The sequence below is a fragment of the Triturus cristatus genome, chromosome 11 (genome assembly GCF_964204655.1).
Source record: "Triturus cristatus chromosome 11, aTriCri1.1, whole genome shotgun sequence".
In the NCBI taxonomy this organism is placed as follows: Eukaryota; Metazoa; Chordata; class Amphibia; order Caudata; family Salamandridae; genus Triturus; species Triturus cristatus.
This window is the reverse complement of record NC_140594.1, coordinates 283,291,707-283,309,410: the sequence shown is the minus strand read 5'-3', so window position 1 is coordinate 283,309,410 and position 17,704 is coordinate 283,291,707. Positions and strand designations below refer to the sequence as shown.

The window sequence follows — 17,704 nt, the reverse complement described above, 5'->3', positions numbered from 1 at the left end:
TTGGTAAGCACAGTTGTTGATGGCTTTTTCACAGTTTTTTTATTAAGAGATTCAGATAATGCCACAAGCCCATCCTCATGTGGTATATTGGTGTATAATGATGTAACATCAAATGTAGCCAGAAGAGTATCATCATCAAATGTGGAGGTTTGGTTTAATTTTTCAATAATCTGAAGAAAGTGACTGGTATCTTTAACAAATGATGAAAGTTCCTGTACAATGGGTTGGAGATGCAGGTCGACAAATAAAGATAGTCTCTCAGTGGCTGTGTCATTGCAAGAGATGATGGGACAGCCAGGATTGTTCATTTTGTGAATTTTGGGAAGCATATAAAATCTCCCAGGTCTTGGTTTGGGATGAACAAGTATATCTGCTGTTGTTTCATCAATGAGGTTTAAGCTCCTGTATCTTACAACCATGTTCTTAATTTCTTTGTTCAAGTCTTCTGTGGGATCAGTTTCTAAAGGTTTAAAAGTATTGGTATCCATTAGTTGTCTCATTCCTTCCTCAATATAATCACTTACTTTCATGGCAACCACTGCACCACCTTTGTCTGCCGGTTTTATGATGACATCCATTCTCTGTTGAAGGAGGTGAAGAGCTTTTCTTTCTTCTCGGGTAATGTTATCAAAAATCTTTTTAGTTGTTGATTCCTTGATGAGTTTGTTGATGGATAAAATGTATGTATCAAGGACAGGATTTCTACCACATTGAGGAGTCCAGATTCCCTGGCTTATTCATACATGGCCGGGAGATACGGGGCCAAGATATGGGAGCTAATTTACTCTTCTAGTAGGATATTATGCTGTCCACAGTGCCACGGACACGCGCATGCTGTTTGCAATGGCCAAATGGCGAGAGCACCCATCTTTGTCCATTGCAGACGCGTGCATGAGAGCCCTCGCAGAATTGATTCCAAAAGGTGCTCTCCTGGCTAGAGCAGCGCATGCGCTGCTTTCGCCAGGCGAGACCTAAAAAGGGTCTGCTAAGGGGAGCTGGCATATTAGCGGACAAGTAAAAGAATTTAGTAAGGGCAACGATTTTTGTGAAGGCTATCCACCCTGCATTGAAAATGGCAGTTTGGTCCACATGGGTATCCTGTCCACAAGCCACAGGAGTGATCTGCTTTAGTTTTCGTATATGATGTCTTCCAAGTCTCTCCCAATCCATACTCCAAGATACTTAGCTGTGTGCTCTACCCACCTAAGTGGAAATTCAAGCTCAAAGGTAGTCATGGCCTTCATGAGTGGGAAGTAACTGATTTGGACTAGTTGGTAGTAATGCCTTCTACGTCTCCAAATTGTATGAATTCACAGAGAATCAGGCCATTGTTCTTGAGAGGGTGTTCCGAGCATAGAGCGTGATATCATCAGCATAGATACAGACAACCAGCCATCTGCTTGTGAAGTTTAATCCCTTATTGGAATAGTGTTGACAAAGCCTAGCAGCAAGTAGTTCCATAGCAATTGCGAACAATAGGGAGCGATGGGACACCCCTAACTAGCTCCTCTCTTTATGGGAAAGGGTGATGAAATGAACTCACTAATATGGAGTCTAACAGCGAGCTGCACATGCAGTCACCTAATCCATTAAATAAATTGGTGGTTTAGGCGAATCCGGCCCAGGAGTGTGAAAAGGTATTTTAATTCAAGTGAACCAAACGCCGTAGTCACATCCAAGAATAGTGCTGCAGCTCGTACTTTACTTGGGGGTCGAAGGAGTGTAGTAATGCAAAAAGGGTACACAGATTATACGCGGTGGAGTGCCCGGCTATTAAGCGCAACTGGTAGGGTTGGATGATGGTAGGAAGGAGCGGGAAGAGTCTAGCGGTATCAATTTGGCAAATGTTTTATTGTCCATATTGATCATGGATAAGGGCCTGTACTAGTGGCAGCTGTTGGGCGGTTTAGCAGGCTTTAGGGTCATGACTGTCAGTGCCTCACAAAGGGATGGTGGTAGGCATCCAGCTTCCCTGGCTTATTCATACATGGCCGGGAGATACGGGGCCAAGATATGGGAGCTAATTTACTCTTCAAGTAGGATATTATGCTGAAGAGGGTTTGAAATAGTGATATATCCATTATTAAACTAAGTGATCATATTTCTGATCCGCTATTGGTTGAATATTTTTATTACCCTGTGACAGATCTCCTGCCTTTGAAGTATGCAAACCCTGTTGAGGTTCTGCTCCAAAAAATAGAAAAGGCACCACTGGGTCAGTCAGGTCTTCCTTCTAGTTAACACTTTCGAAGTCCCATGGTTTCCTATCTCCTCCTTTTGATCCAGAATGTCTTTAGTAGTGAGTTTAACGCGTCATAATCTGGCTCACTGCCAACACCTAAGTCGCTGTTTAGAGCACTGATGTGAAAGGGTAAAGTTATTTTGATTTGCAATGGATACTCTATGCACATTCCCACAGGAAAAATCACCTGCGGAAAACCTACACTATATAGGCTTGGTATTTCGATGTTAATATGCAGGTTGCGGAATGGCAGATGGGCTGCAGATGAGTTGTTTCTGACAGGAATGCCAGTGGTGGCACTATGGCCAAAAACAAAGCAGCCCCTTCTCATGTAAATGGGGTTGCAAACATGGTACAGCACATGTCCCATATCTACCTCACTCTGGATGATCATTTAGGACTCCGTTAACTGATTAATTTTTTTAAGACTCAGACTTTTAAAAGAAAAACAACACTACATACCAAGGGGACACCGGTTTAGGTGGTTATGGAAATACTGTCTGTGAACTGAGTTATAGAGATGAAAGATCGAGAAGGTCCCTCGGAGAAGACCAGTCTGGCAAACAGGGCAGGGTTGCTGGGTGATAATATTCCATCTGACAAGGTCAAAACTGAGACTCAGAAATACATTCTTCATGACTTGAAGAAAGTAAGCTCCTCTGAGACAAGAGAAGCCAACGGAATTACCCGAGGACAACTTGTAACACAAGGGCATGGAGGAGGTGATTTGGAAGTGTTTGAGTTGAGGGGTGGAACTTGTGGATTGGCAGAAATTGGATTGGGGCAGCAGAGTGCTGACAGCAAGAAGATCTGAAAGGACCTTAGCACGTCCAATAGGGTCGTTATGTAGAACTACGGTGTGAAGTGGACAGAAGATGAACTTATATTCCCGCACGGGGGCCCAATAAGTTGCTAGCACTAGTCTGTATTACTATGTTTGTTATATTGGGTTGGAGTTGGAGGGTGATGATAGTTGTAGCTGAGGTCAAACTATCCTATGTGTACACAGGACATATTTAATGCAAGGCAAGAAAGAGCATGCTGGGATGCACCTTTACGGTTTACTATTTTGGACTCAACCAGAGGCATACCTCGGCTGCCATGGGGCCTTATGCAATCAAAAGGAAACAGGTCCTATCTGTGGGTAGGTTAATAAAAGACAAGTTTCTTGAGAGAGCAATAGGCTTCTCACGCTCTTGGACTCCAGTTCTGCTGCACTAATTACAGCTATGCCTCTGTAGGCACATACTACTCTTCAAACCAGAAAAACGTAACATAATGACATAGCAATGTGAGGATTGTTAAGTGCTCGCCTTGACTATGCCAGTACATTAGTGCACCTTGCTCATTTATTTGCCTATATAACACCAAACTGTTGTCAAACAGATAAGAACAATGCTTTGGTAGTTGGTGTACTAAGGTGACTTTGTGGGGCCTCTCCTTATCTTTTAAATGCATTTACAGTAACTTACCTGGGAATAAGAACAGTGCAACCAACCAACCAGAATTTGTCCGATTCTGCAAACTATGTTTCTAGGACAAAGAGACAGGTACTTTTCTGTTTGGCATCTGTGACTATTAAAGCATCACCATCAATGCTTCATTCAGGATATATTTCCTTCTGGGGCATGAAACGCATCTATTTTAAAATGCTGATTGTTTGTAAGCCGTACACTCCATCTGGTGGTAGCATCAAAAGAAGTGCGGCTGCCCGCGGTGCAGACAGTGGGCCCTGTAAATGGGCACCCCCCTTAGTGCCGCATTAGGCACCTCCCCGCACCATGGTGCAGGGACCCCATCCTCTGGGAGTCCCTTCTACGTCCGGCACCACTGCAGTGTCATTTCCGGGACAGTGGGCTGAGGGACAGGTACTTATACCTGCCCCCACCCACTGAACACCCTCTTTGTTCCCAGCTGGATAGACTGTCAGCTTGCTGAGTATAATGTTTCGTATCATCACCAATCAGAAGGGTACCTGGAGAGAAACCAGTAAACAGGCAGGCCTTTGTTCGTGGTGGAAGGAAATTCATTCCGGGGACAAACCTTTGAGCTAGGTCCAAGTCCTGGTTTAAGCATCCATGGTTACAGCCCAGTAAAGGCCTCGCTGTTGTCATCATTGAATTACTACAATGTACCATGGATAGGGAGCATATTAGGCATATTAGCTACCCAGCGGATGTGTATCACAAGAGAAACAGTTACATGTGATTGCTGAGGCCTCATTGACGCTTGTCATAGCAGTCCAGAGCACACCACAGAGTGTGAAGGATAGGCCATGTCCCCTGACACAATATGCTAAATTTGGTTCGCCTGGGATTGGTGCCTGCAATCTCATTCTAAATTTTGCAGCCAGAAAAGAAAAAGGTAAAGAAATATCTGTGAATGTACGGGGCTCACTCAGCAGTGAAGCAAGCTAAGATTCTGCATAATCGTATAACCCTGCAGTGTGACGCAAGCAACAATTGGCATTCCCATTATTCAGGAAAGGGCAAGTATTGGTACGTGTTGTTCCCCTCGGTTCCCCCAATTGTCTGGTATACAGCAGTTGAAGTTTGGAATCGGATGACTTACGCTAAAGGTGGGGACATTGGCATGGGGGCACAGCAACCAAAAATCGCAGTCAGATTGTGAGGGTCTTGCATGCAATAGGGGCATAAAATGAAGCAGAATACTGGGGGTGACCCCCTCATCGCTTGGATATTTGGGCAGTGGGATTCGCAATGCTAGAGGCGTTACTTTGCCCACGCCTTGGGCAGAAGGGCACATTGGCATGAACCTGAATATTTAGTGGATTTCAAATAGGTTTCCCGCCTGGCCATTTCTATAAAAAGTGTGCACCTTGTAAACATGAGAGTATGGGTAACCATTCAGCATAGCGGGCTGCCTAAGTTTGTCATTCCAAGTGTGCTGTGACTCCAATAGCGGGGAGAAATCTAGGTTCGGAGCACATAGGCTGACAGTTACCAGATCACAACTGGCATTCATAATAAGAGGGTGCAGGCAAATTCGCTCATATGTTTATCCCATTTCCTCTCAAATCCAAAGAGCATTGGCAGTGTCATCTTTTCCGGCACCTTCGTACATCTTTAGCAAAATTTGGCTAGGGGCTACATACACCAGGGTGGCGACACAGCACCTGTAGAACGCAGCCCAACTGAAGGGGCAGGCAACAAGGACTTGAAATGTAGCAGGATATTGGGAGCACCCCGAAACATGTCATTGATTCCTATGGGCGGTAAGATTCCTTGCAGGCGCGGTACTCCTACACAGGAGGAGGCCAGCTGGCAGAGATAAGGGTATGGTGTGGGCCTCAAACGAGAACTTGTTAACAAATACACTGTTGGCCTGGGAGGCGAACTCCAATATGTTTTCCAGCGGATTCTGAAATCAGTGACTGGGCAGTGATGGGTAAAGGCTTGACCCAGCAACACCTAACAAGTAGGCCCATATTGGCACAGAGGACACCATAGGGATTTCATCCTGAACTGAGGTTAAAGTAGAGAACAGTTTTTCTCAAATCCGGGGAGGCCAGCCAACAGGCCTAAGGTTGGGTGAATAAAGCTGTTGTTAAAACAGAGAACAGTTGTTCCCAATTTAAGCGAATGCCATCAGATTTGCCTATAGAATGGTAAATAAGCCACGCTCAAGTCCACCAAGCAGGAGGGCTTATTTCATCTCTAATTCAAAATAAAATAAAATACCAAAGGCTTGGTAAATAAGGCATGGTCTCTTTAGTGCACAAGGTTTCCCCGATATGGACGGGGAACACCTGCAGAGGTAGATGGGAATCGTCCAGCTAGGACTGGTAACCTGTCAGAGGTAGAAGGGAATTGTCCAGCTAGAAGGACTGGTAACTGCATGTTGCAGGAGGTTGTGGAGCCTGCCATGGTGAAGGGACCCCATATATGACGGTGGCCACATCCAGGGCTTTGGCGGAGTTACAGGGCGATCCGGAGGTTGATTGGTACGAGGGGTACCATTTCAGGAGCACAATAGAGGTGCATTATGCCAAAATCCCAGAAGTCTTTACGGCAGGACCCTAGTTGAAAAACAACAGCGCCCTGCTAGTCCTTCGGGCGGTTGTAAGCCCGAGCAATCGGGAGCTTGCCTGGATATGCTCCATCCCTAAAAAGGCGTGAGTAAAAGTGATGGACTAGGGGTCCATGGTATGTAAGAGGGATAACCCTACAAAATGGTAGCACTGATTGGGTTGGCCACGGTGCAGTTTGGCTCATCAGGCGGGCAGGACAGCTTAGGTTAGTCACTGCTGCCTGCCCTTGGATCGCCCGTAAGTTAACCCACCAAGTTGGCATACTTCTTGTATGTAATAAATCTGCAGCAAACTGTTTCCCAGCAAAATATTGTGTGGACTGTTTATTTTGCGCAGCCCAACTATTATTGCTAAGCGGGGGTTGCCGATATCGGCGCTATGTGGCTGCCCGTGGCGCACGCAGTGGGACCTGTAAGAGGGCAGCCCCCTTAGTGCTGCATTAGGCACCTCCCCGAGCCCTGGTGCAGGGACCCCCTCCTTTGGGAGTCCCTTCTACGTCCAGCGCCTCAGCAGCGTCATTTCCGTGGTGCTGTGGGCTGAGGGACAGGTACTTATAGCTGCCTCCACCCACTAAACACCCTCTTGGTTCCCCGCTGGACACGCTGTCACCCTCCCATCCACTTACCCTACGTGCCGGCGGGAGGGCAGGCTAACTAATTGAATGTATTAATGTATATATTTTTGTTGCAGGCGGAGTTACAGGGCGATCCGGAGGCTATTTGGTACAAGGGGTACCATTTCAGGAGCTCAATAGGGGTGCATTATGCCAAAATCCCAGGAGTCTTTATGGCAGGACCCTGGTTGAAAAATGACAGCGCCCTGCTAGTCCTTCGAGCGGTTGTAAGCCTGAGCAACTGGGGGCTTGCCTGGATGGGCTCCACCCCTAAAAAGGCGTGAGTAAAAGTGATGGACTAGGGGTCTATGGTATGTAAGGGGGATAACTTCACAAAATGGTAGCACCGATTGGGTTGGTCACGGTGCAGTTTGGCTCATCAGGTTGCCAGGGCAGCTTAGGTTAGTCACCGCTGCCTGCCCTTGGATCGCCCATAAGTTAACCCACCAAGTTGGCATACTCCTTGTATGTAATAAACCTGTAGTAAACTGTTTCCCAACAAAAATATTTGTGGACTGTTTATTTTGCGCAGCGCAACTATTACTGCTAAGCAGGGGGTGGGGGTGGGTTGGCGATATCAGCGCTATTTAATTTGGAGCTCGTCACCATGTTTCTAAAACATAAGCTTAAAGGTCTAGCTTGGGGTGTAGCTTACACCTGAGTATGATGGCTGCCTGAGCCTAGAGCTCCACGTCTGTGCTCCCTGTATCAGTCCCTTTTAGTGCATCTACACATTGGTGTAAGCATCAGAGGCCGGGCCTATCGTTATTTTAGACATGATGCTCGTTCTTACTTGCTCATTTTAGACTGCAACATTTTTTGGGTAAGATTCTGCCTGTGCAATCTCTTCAGTGCCTCCCAAGATGGCTGCCTGCCAACTCCCGTCCCCGCTGCCCCCCACAACTGCTGCAGCTCGAGCTGCTCTGGGCTCCTGTGGGCATTATCTCCGGCACGCCAGAGTTTTTCACAGGTCTTTAAAGACCATTTGCATATTTACATACCTTTGTAAACTGTTTAACAAAGCTTAGTTTTTCTCTAGTTTCTGTACCCCCTGGGCCCCCATCCTGCCTAGTCCTTACATTTGGATTTTACTTTCACTGCCCTAGTGTGAGAATCTATTTCATGAAAAGAAACATAAAGTAGGGTTGCCAAAAGAAAAATACTAGCCATTTCTTGTTTAAAGAGCCTGCACTGGCCTCCTATTAACACTAAACAGGGTTAGAAATAAAATCATATGTATTCATTGGTAATGTGACTTTTCTGTCTTTGTTCCCTTTAATTATCAGTCATGGATCATTCAGGCAGCCCTAGAACACAATTAAAAGTGCTTTCTAGGTATATTTGCTGTTCCAGGTATGCACAGATAAGTGCTGAAAATAGACTTTTGGTGACTGCTTATTTTTTTAATGTCTGGGACATCAGTATGATGAGCTGGCAATTCTAATTACAGAACTGGAAGTTTGTTGCAGGATGAGCACAATATTTATTTTCTCCACCCTTGATCCCTGAACAGGGCCGGACTGGGAACCCAAACCGGCCTTAGCAATTAAGTCTGACCGGCCACGGGGGAGGGAGTGGGGCCTTAGGGGGGTGTGCTTGGAAAACACTGCAGGCTCTTTTGGTACAAGGGGCCGATATTGCAGTACTTCTGCAAAACCGGCCCCCTGTACAAAAATGCCCCCCACTGGTCCAAAAACGGCCCCCACCCTTCCGGACCACCGAGAAAACGCCCGGTGACTGCTACAGCCGGTTGGCACTGTCCCTGAATAATGCCATAATAGCAATATTGTAACTTGTATCTGAAACCCTACGCCAGCCCTCAATAACATGCTGAGTTAGTTCAAGTCGGTACAAAAGGGGGTGGTGATGGACGGAGCATCAGAACCAATCAAACACTCACACCCAGTCAACAGATCTGGGTTTGATCCATCACCGTTCTTTAGCCCACTCTGCCACCCCAGTTCAGACATGGCCATATGCAAATCAGTCTGACCCTGTGCCTCATGGGAACAGTCCAGCCCGAACTGCCAAGCCAAGCCATGCCTTCCCTGGACCGGAAACAAGCTTCCTAGGACCGGTTTCTGGCATTTCAGCCGTCTTCAGCCAGGCTTGCTTGAATCCAGTGGCAAAGTGAGCAAGGGACTCGCGTATGAGCATACCCTGCCAACTTATGGCGAACAAAGCGGTACAAAAGGGGGTGGTGATGGACGGAGCATCAGAGCCAATCAAACACTCACACCCAGTCAACAGATCTGGGTTTGATCCATCACCGTTCTTTAGCCCACTCTGCCACCCCAGTTCAGACATGGCCATATGCAAATCAGTCTGACCCTGCGCCTCATGGGAACAGTCCAGCCCGAACTGCCAAGCCATGCCTTCCCTGGACCGGAAACAAGCTTCCTAGGACCGGTTTCTGGCATTTCAGCCGTCTTCAGCCAGGCTTGCTTGAATCCAGTGGCAAAGTGAGCAAGGGACTCACGTCTGAGCATACAGAGATACACAAGAAAAATTGTATTTTCACAATGGTTGCAAAGAGTTCTGGTGAAACTTACTCCCATGACAATCAAGGTAGGTGGCTGATGACTAAGGCCAAGAAAAATGATAGGGCTTTCTACATTGCAAACATTTATGCCCCAACCGATAAGTCAGTTGAATTTTGGTGAGAATTAAATACGGTTGAGTCAGACCTCCTAGGGGATCTTGATATAATAGTGGGTGTGGATTTCAACCTGCGATGGATGGTGCTTTGTACAGGCTGTTGAATACCAAATTTATGGGTAGAAAATCGTATAAACAAATGAGAAAATTCTGCAAAAACTATAATTTGATTGATGTTTGGAGACTGTGCAACCCCACCGGGAGAGGATTTACATTTTATTCCAAACCCCATAACTATTACTCCAGAATATGCTACTTATTTGTAGGAAAAGACTTTCTTTTCCAATCCTTGAATCTGAATATTGATCCGACTGTAGTTTCTAATCATGCTTGTATTTCTATAGATGCCATTATAGGGGACACCGCTGTACGGTCCAAACAGTAGAGACTCAATGACGATTTACTGGATGACATAGAGAGTAACCAATGTTGTTTGTTTGTTACATGGAACATACGCGGACCTAGAACTAAAGGGCTACATAACAGAACCTACGATTACAGGCCCCCGGCCGTATTTTAATCGAATGTGGGAAGTTGTTCACCTCCCAGTGAAAACCTATGCGGATTTAATCAAACAACAGGCTTTATCGAAATAATAAGAATACCGCATCGGCAGCATAAGGGGTTGATGAACCATAATATCGGTGCATATCGCTTTGCACAATTAAAAAGTTGCCGTCCTATAAATGTATGGAACAGGTCATATGTGACCCTGTAGTCAAGACACGCCTTATGAAAATGGGTGCTTGATTGAATTCAAACTGGTTTGAGGATTGAGTATAAGAGGGGAGGGAAAAAATAGTTTTTTTCCTGAGGAACGTGGTTCCGTTGTTTTAACCCACCGAAACGCATCGACGCCGTGTGTTGTCATTAAATTTGTATTGAACTGAACTACATTCTGACAAAGAACTGATGATTTTCAAGATGTTCAGTCTATATGCTTTTACAAATTAATGCACTTTATGACACATGTAACTGTCTTTCGTGAAGTCCTTTCAGATTTTTAGATTATGAACTATGTATTATTCATGTTTTTATTGATTTTATAGACATTGGAGATTTTTTGATTAAGTGCTATTTATAAGTGTTTCAAAATCCGGTTCAATTTTGTGCCTGTGATTCATGGGTGGATGTATGTGAGTACATGAGTAGTGTTAGCGAATTAATGTGCCAAAAGTGAATTATATTTTTGGCATAGAGACTAAACATTTCATCTCTGTGACACTATGTGAGTTTTTGGATAATAACACTCCATCTGAGACTTCCCCAGTTATTAAATGGGATGCTGTGAACGGGACACTAAGGGGGTTATGATAGGTTTGATGGCAAACAAAAAGCTTAAAGTCAACTGTCTGTGCTTCAATCCGAGATCAAAAAGACTGAAAATGCTCCTAGAGGTGCTGAGGGCTCCTCCTTCTTGACAAAACCGGGGAAACTCCAATTTGAATACAATAAGGTCCTGAGTATTGGAGTCGAGAAATCGGTTGCTATAAATAATGCTGAGAAAATTTGCAGTGGAAATCGTGCAGGGAAATCCTTATCGAATTTCTTTGAATTCAATAAAGGTAAATCCATAATACATGCCATCGAGTATGGAAAACAGCAAATTCTTACATCAGCTTAAGACATCCACCCGTCTTTTCAAGAATCTTATTCATCGTTATATAATTTCAACGTTGTGATCAATCCAGAGGCATGTACGTACTATCTGTCTGCAGTCAACCTACCAAACATTTCCCAGGATGAGAGGGAAACTCTTAATGAACCCATTGCTCAGTTTGAAATAACAAGAGCTATTCATAGCCTTAAACTAGAGAAGGCTCCTGGCCTGGACGGCAACTCTGAGAAATTTTATAAAACCTTTATTGATACGCTGTTAGACCCGTTGGAAGCAGTATTATGTCACCACGTGACCTGAGGTTTTATTTAATGTTCTGTCTCTGCTTCAGCCATTGTGATCCCAAGGAAGGTAACGATCTGGACGTCAAGAACTATAGGCCAATTTCCCTTATAAATATCACCTGCAAAATATATGCAAAAAGTCTATCTTTTCACCTTGACCGAGTCATACACAAACTTATACACCCAACCTAGATTGGTTTCCTCAAAGGTAGACGGGCTGCAGACAATATCAGACTGCTCCTTGTCCTGATGGTCCTCATGGTCACCCAAATATCTTACGTGGTGGAGCAATGCCAACCCATGATCACATTCTGTCAAGTATGGGCCCTAATTTTCATTTGTCAAGCTTCTTCAAGACAGTGGATAAATATGTATCTGACTTTCTCTGGAAGAGCAATGGGGGAAGAATAGCCAGGGACAATCCCAGAATCAATGAAAAAACACAAAGGATTCCTTAATTGTTCTGACTTTTCTAGATACCATCGGGCTTACCCGTCGGCCCAAGGAACTTGGTGGCTTTTGCATTATGATTAAAACGCCCCATTATGGCAGCAAATAGAATCCCAATTACTTAATCCTATTCCCTATTCCTTTATGTGCTACTCTTAGGATCTACCAGGCTCCTCAGCTAGTATTGGAACACTCCCAGGTCATAATTCTTATTACGATCCAAGCCCTGAAATTCATGGACAAGAAAAAGAAAAATCAAACGCCGGGCTGTACCCTAGCATCACTCTGGCACAATATACGCATACAAATTTTACATACATCTTTTTACTGGGAACACCGGGCAAAGGCTGGAATACACTTTATTAATGATCTGGGTTCGAGGGAGGATCTTGTCCCTTTTTCCGCATTACGTGAGAAATGCTTACTAGGAAACTTAGAATGTTACAATTTTCTCAAACTCAAGGGGGCTCTTAGAGAAATACCTCAACCTTATCACTTCGACCTCCTCACTTTATTGGGCAACTTAAAAAAAAAAAGTGGCTGTACTGTCTCTAAAATAAGCACATTTATTCCCCCATGTTCTTTTCTCCTGCACTGCATACTTTACAGACTCGTTTTAGAATGCTGTTTGGTACTCCCTTTTCAAAGTAAAAATCACCCCGGCTTTGGCACAATCACGCTTATCGGCCTTACGCAAGATACGCTACACACCTACACAACTTCACAAACTAGGTGTGATAGAGTCAGGTGTGTGCTAGAAATGTGGTGGAGTTCAGGGGGACATACAACATATGCTATAGAAATGTTGTAAGATTCGTCCTTTTTGAAGTAGAGTTCAAGCCCTCATTCAAGACATTTTGGAATTTCCTTTTGAGATGGACTTTTTAGTCATTCCAGTGGGTGTCTGCTCATCTGCTCTCCCACACCTTATCACTAGCTGATCCACTCCTCCTTGAACTCTTTTTGTGATTGGGAGTTAAAGATGTACTTTCGGAATGGAAATCCACATCTGTGGTTCACTTTAAAAATTGTGGCCTCTGCTCTGTGCCACTAGAATCTCAGACAATATCAGATACTCCAAATTTCATTCCTGTCCTAGCTCCAGGTGACTGTGAGACAGTTTTGATGTCTTTCTGCAGAAGTCTAAACATTCTTGAGATCTACTGTCTCTCCAATAGGCATACTAAATTGTATTCATTACACTTTATGTACTATACTATGGATTACCTTCGGCATGTTGATGTAAGATGATAACTGTACATTACTTTTCAGTGTCCATGCTAGACATTTACTCCGAATATGGAACATTGGAGAATTAAAGATGTTACCTGGTTGTCCTTTACCTCATTTAACGCTAAACCTCCTCTTGTCCCCCTCCACCTTGTCTCTCTCATTTTCCTCTCTTTCTTTCTTTTTAGTTTCTATGTCAGGCCACAGACACAAGCAATTTGTTGTTGTATTTTCAATGTTGTTTTCCTCAATTATTGTGCATATATGTGTATCCCCAAGGCTGAGTAGAGTGACAGAAACGGAACAAGGGGTTTCAACCTTGCAATTGGAGGTGGCCACCCTTCAGAAAGCAGTTGCAGAGATGCAGGCACTCCGCACCTTTCGTGGTGAAGATCAAGGGCGCTGAGGGATGTTCCAGAGGAATGACATACGCCTGTTGGGCTTCTGTGAGAAAGCCGGGCCAGTCTGTAGAGCTCTTCTTGGAGGATTGGATCATGAACACACTGTGTCCCAAATGAGTCTTGAATTTTTTCATGATTGAGAGGGCTCATCGAGTGCTTGCCCCCCTCCCTGGCCGAGTGGCACCATCACGAGCTATCATAGCGCACCTGTTCAATTTTAGGGACCAGGATGTAATTTTGCTCCACGCCAGAGCGCACGGAGTTCAATGGTCAAGCCATAATTATATTCCTGGACTACACTCGTAAGATGCAAGACCTACGAAACAAGTACTGGGAGATGAAAAAGCGCCTGAGAGACAATGACATGCATTACAGCCTCATGTATCTAACAAAACTTAGAACACAGCATAAGGGGAAAGCGTCCTTCTTCACATGCCCATCGGTAGCTGAGGATAGACTAGACTCACTAGGGGTGGCACAACACCCAAGCTCCCAAAATCAAATATGCAAAAGTCAGGGGACATCAAGACAGAGTGCACGGATGTGGAGGCACTGTGTAGATTCACTGACCAATTCAAATGCCAGCTGTGCAGGAAGGATCCTTGTCTGCCCTGATGGTACACTGGCAGACTCCAGCTGCATACCAGACACACATGAATCTATGTCATCCCATATATTACCAAGGGCCGAGGTAAAGGGGACGCTGACTGAGTTGATGCCAACTGAGTAACAGAGACCAGGTTTCCCCCTCCCCTTTTCTTTTTTTTAAAACAATCTTTATTCATTTTATATCTTCACCCCACACACATCCACCCCCCGCTCAGACAGAAAAACATTTTAATACACCAAATACATTCCAAAGTTCATTACATTATTTCATATATGAACAGTAAACTACTTTCATCTCACACTTCTAATTATAATACAATTTACTTCATTTTATAGACAAAAGCTAATGTAACCCCCTAAAAACTGTCTTAAAGGGGCATGTGCAGATACTATAAAGTGCATATTCTTACTTCAGCTTCATTCCCCACTTTGAGTTTGGATCCAAACACTTAGGGGGTTCCAAATTTTCATACCTTTTCTATGCTGATTACTCCCTTTTCTCTTGTATACGGCTATTTCTAGACTGTACATTGCAAGCAACCTGGCAAGCCATTGTTGAAAAGCCGGAGCGTTGGGATCCAACCAGGCAGCTCCAAAACACATTTGTAAAACTGCCATGGGGATAAAAATCAATTCATGCCCTACCCTTAAACGGTTAGTCTCAGAAATCCCTAGCAGAATTACATTATCCGACAATATTATTTCAGTTTTTAAAACTTCTGATAAAAAATTTGCTATATCTTTGATTATTGTTTGCAGAACATTACATGATGCAAAAATCTGCATTATAAAGTGCACAACGAGGACAGCATATTCCCTTCCCTCCTCCCCATTTTGCGATTTTGTCAGGTGTATAATACAAGAATAAACAAGTTTTATAAAACTGTGCCTATAACCTAGCAGACATTAAAACAGACTGCGACAACTCATGAGCATACAAGAATATCCCAACTGACATCCCAACTTTCGCCTGCCATTTCTGGGAATTCTTATCCAGATCATCCAAAAAGGCTGCGTTTATAAGTGTGTATTTATCCCCAATAGAGCTTACTTGGTCTTGGTTTATTCTTTCAATAATTTCCCCTTTCTCAAATTTGGCCTGCCCCCCTCCTTTCCGTATAAGAAAATCTCTATTCTGGAGAAACTTAAAGAAATCCTGCCAATCCAAAGCAAAGTCTCCTTTCAGTTCTTCGAAGGATCGAAGGCCAGTGGGGGAATAGAACCAGCCAATTCGATTGATTCCAGCCCTCTTCCATTTTTCCATGCAAGTGTCTCAAAAACCTCCAGAAGTTTAAAATTATTATCTAATGGTGTGTAGAAAGATAATCTACCAAATCTGCATACTCTCCTTATGGCACTCAATACTATAAAAACACTAAAGAGGGTCTTGAACCGGACGTTTTTTGTAGTAACTGTCATGCAGCTGGTGCCACAGACACCCGCTGGTTTCTTTCCCTAATATAAGTTCAAAGGGGGAAGGAATTTTATCAGTCCGTACATTGTCTGATTGAGTCTGTAATAGCTCTCGGGTATATATTAGTGTAGTGGCCCAATAATATAGTTTCATATTCGGGACAGCCAAACCCCCCCCCTCTTCCTTAGGCAGATTCAGAAACCTAAACACACGCCTTGGTCGTGAATAGGCCCAAATAAATCAGGATAATATATGCTCTATTATTTTGAACCACTGTGGTCTGAATTCCAAGCATATAGCTCTAAAAAGATATAAGATTTTCCGAAGAAAAAGCATTTTTATAATGTTACATCTTCCTCCGATGGATAAATGAAGGTTATTAAGCCGTTGGAGGTCCTTTTTCATACTACCCATTATGGGTTCCAAATTCTCCTTGTCTAACCTGGAGGTGATACAGATGCCTAGGTAAATAGCCTATTCTACCACCCGTTTATCTGTTATCTCGAGTTTATCATTGAGGACAGCCTGGGTCTTATCTTGATTCAGTGCATACTCCGAGACCTGTCCGAAACGTTCTTCCTCTTCTTCAATTACCGTTAAGGCAGAGTTTGGGTCTGCCGTCACCAAAGCAATATCGTCTGCATCTGCCAGAGTCTTGGTAGCCCAGTACTGAGACCATATTGCTGGTATTTGACTGTTGTTTTCTAGTCTGCGAATAAATGGATCAGTATAGAGCGCAAACAAAAGAGGGAAACAGGGGCAGCCCTGCCTGGTACCCCAGGAGATAGGAAACTCTTTTGAGAGTATGCAGTTTACCTTCACTCCCACTGATGGTTCAACATATAGTTGTTTAGTTGCTTGAATAAATCCATCCCCTATCCCGAACCTAGACGTGGCAATCCACAGATATTGCCAGGAGACCCTATCAAAGGCTTTTTCTGAATCTAGAAAAACCAGAGCCAAAGGGTCTCCTGCAACACTAGTAATGTCGAATAGTGTAATAACTCTCTGGATGTGGTCTATTGTCGACCTCCCAGGGACAAACCCGTGCTGACGCTCTGAGATAACCTTATATATTATAGGTGCTAATTAGCTCGCTAGCAATTTTGAGTAAATCTTTGTGTCGCAGTTTATTAATGTAATAGGACGGTATGAGCCCAATTGTGCCACAATTGTTGCTCATGACCATGATTGGGGGGGTCGCCCTCCATCAAATATATATACGAACAGTTCATTAAGGATGTTTTGCTTGCGAAGGTGACATAAAACTCAGTCGTAATGCCATTGGTTCCTGCCACTTTCCCCTTTGCTAGGCTATTCAAGGGCAGCCATATTTCCGTCCAACTTGGTGGGCTATCAAAGCTTTCCTGGTCTTCTATCTCAAATTTCTCAAATGATATAGAGTTTAGGTACCCTTCAATATCACCCTGATCACTCCTGTCATTGGCCATATAAAGACAGTGATAAAACCTCCCAAATGCATCCCTTATGGAATCTGGGTTAGTGGTCTGCCCTATCCCAGGGTCGTTAATATCTCGAATTATATTGGATGTAGTTTGTTGCCTAGTACGAACAGCCAGCTGATGACCAACCTGTTCATTTAACTCATAAACCCTTTCCTGCCGAGTTACAGCTTTTCTCACAGCTTTGTTCGTAAATACGTTGGTAATAGCTGCCTTTGCAATTGCTACCTGCCGCTGTGCTAACTCAAGATCCTGGCCTTCCTTAACTGCCCTGACCAAATCCTCTTCTGCTACCCCCAAGTTATCCTGCAGAGCCTTTAAAAATTGCTTGGCCTGTTTCTTAAGGTTCAGGGAGTATCGCAATGTTTCCCTTCTAATACCTGCCTTCATGGCATCCCACACCATCTCGATTGAGGTGCTCCCTATGTTATCCTCTAAAACATTGGGATCCAATGTTTCATGTGGGCACAATATTCAGTATCATAGAGTAAAGCTCTCTTGAATGTCCAGGACCTCACGCTAGAATTGGCTACCTCTATTTCCAGTTCAACCACTAATGAATTATGGTCCGAGAGTACCCGTGGTAGTTTTACTATATGGCACATTGAATTTAATATTTTAGAAATAAACATATAATCTAATCTAGCATGGGTCATGTGTGGATTAGAAAA

General features: G+C 44.0%; 1 protein-coding gene across 1 annotated transcript in view; it reads left to right on the top strand.

The window, feature by feature from the left end:
* Positions 1–17,704, top strand: part of HORMAD2 (HORMA domain containing 2) — a 693,976-nt gene that overhangs the window by 52,637 nt on the left and 623,635 nt on the right. The window lies entirely within an intron of this gene.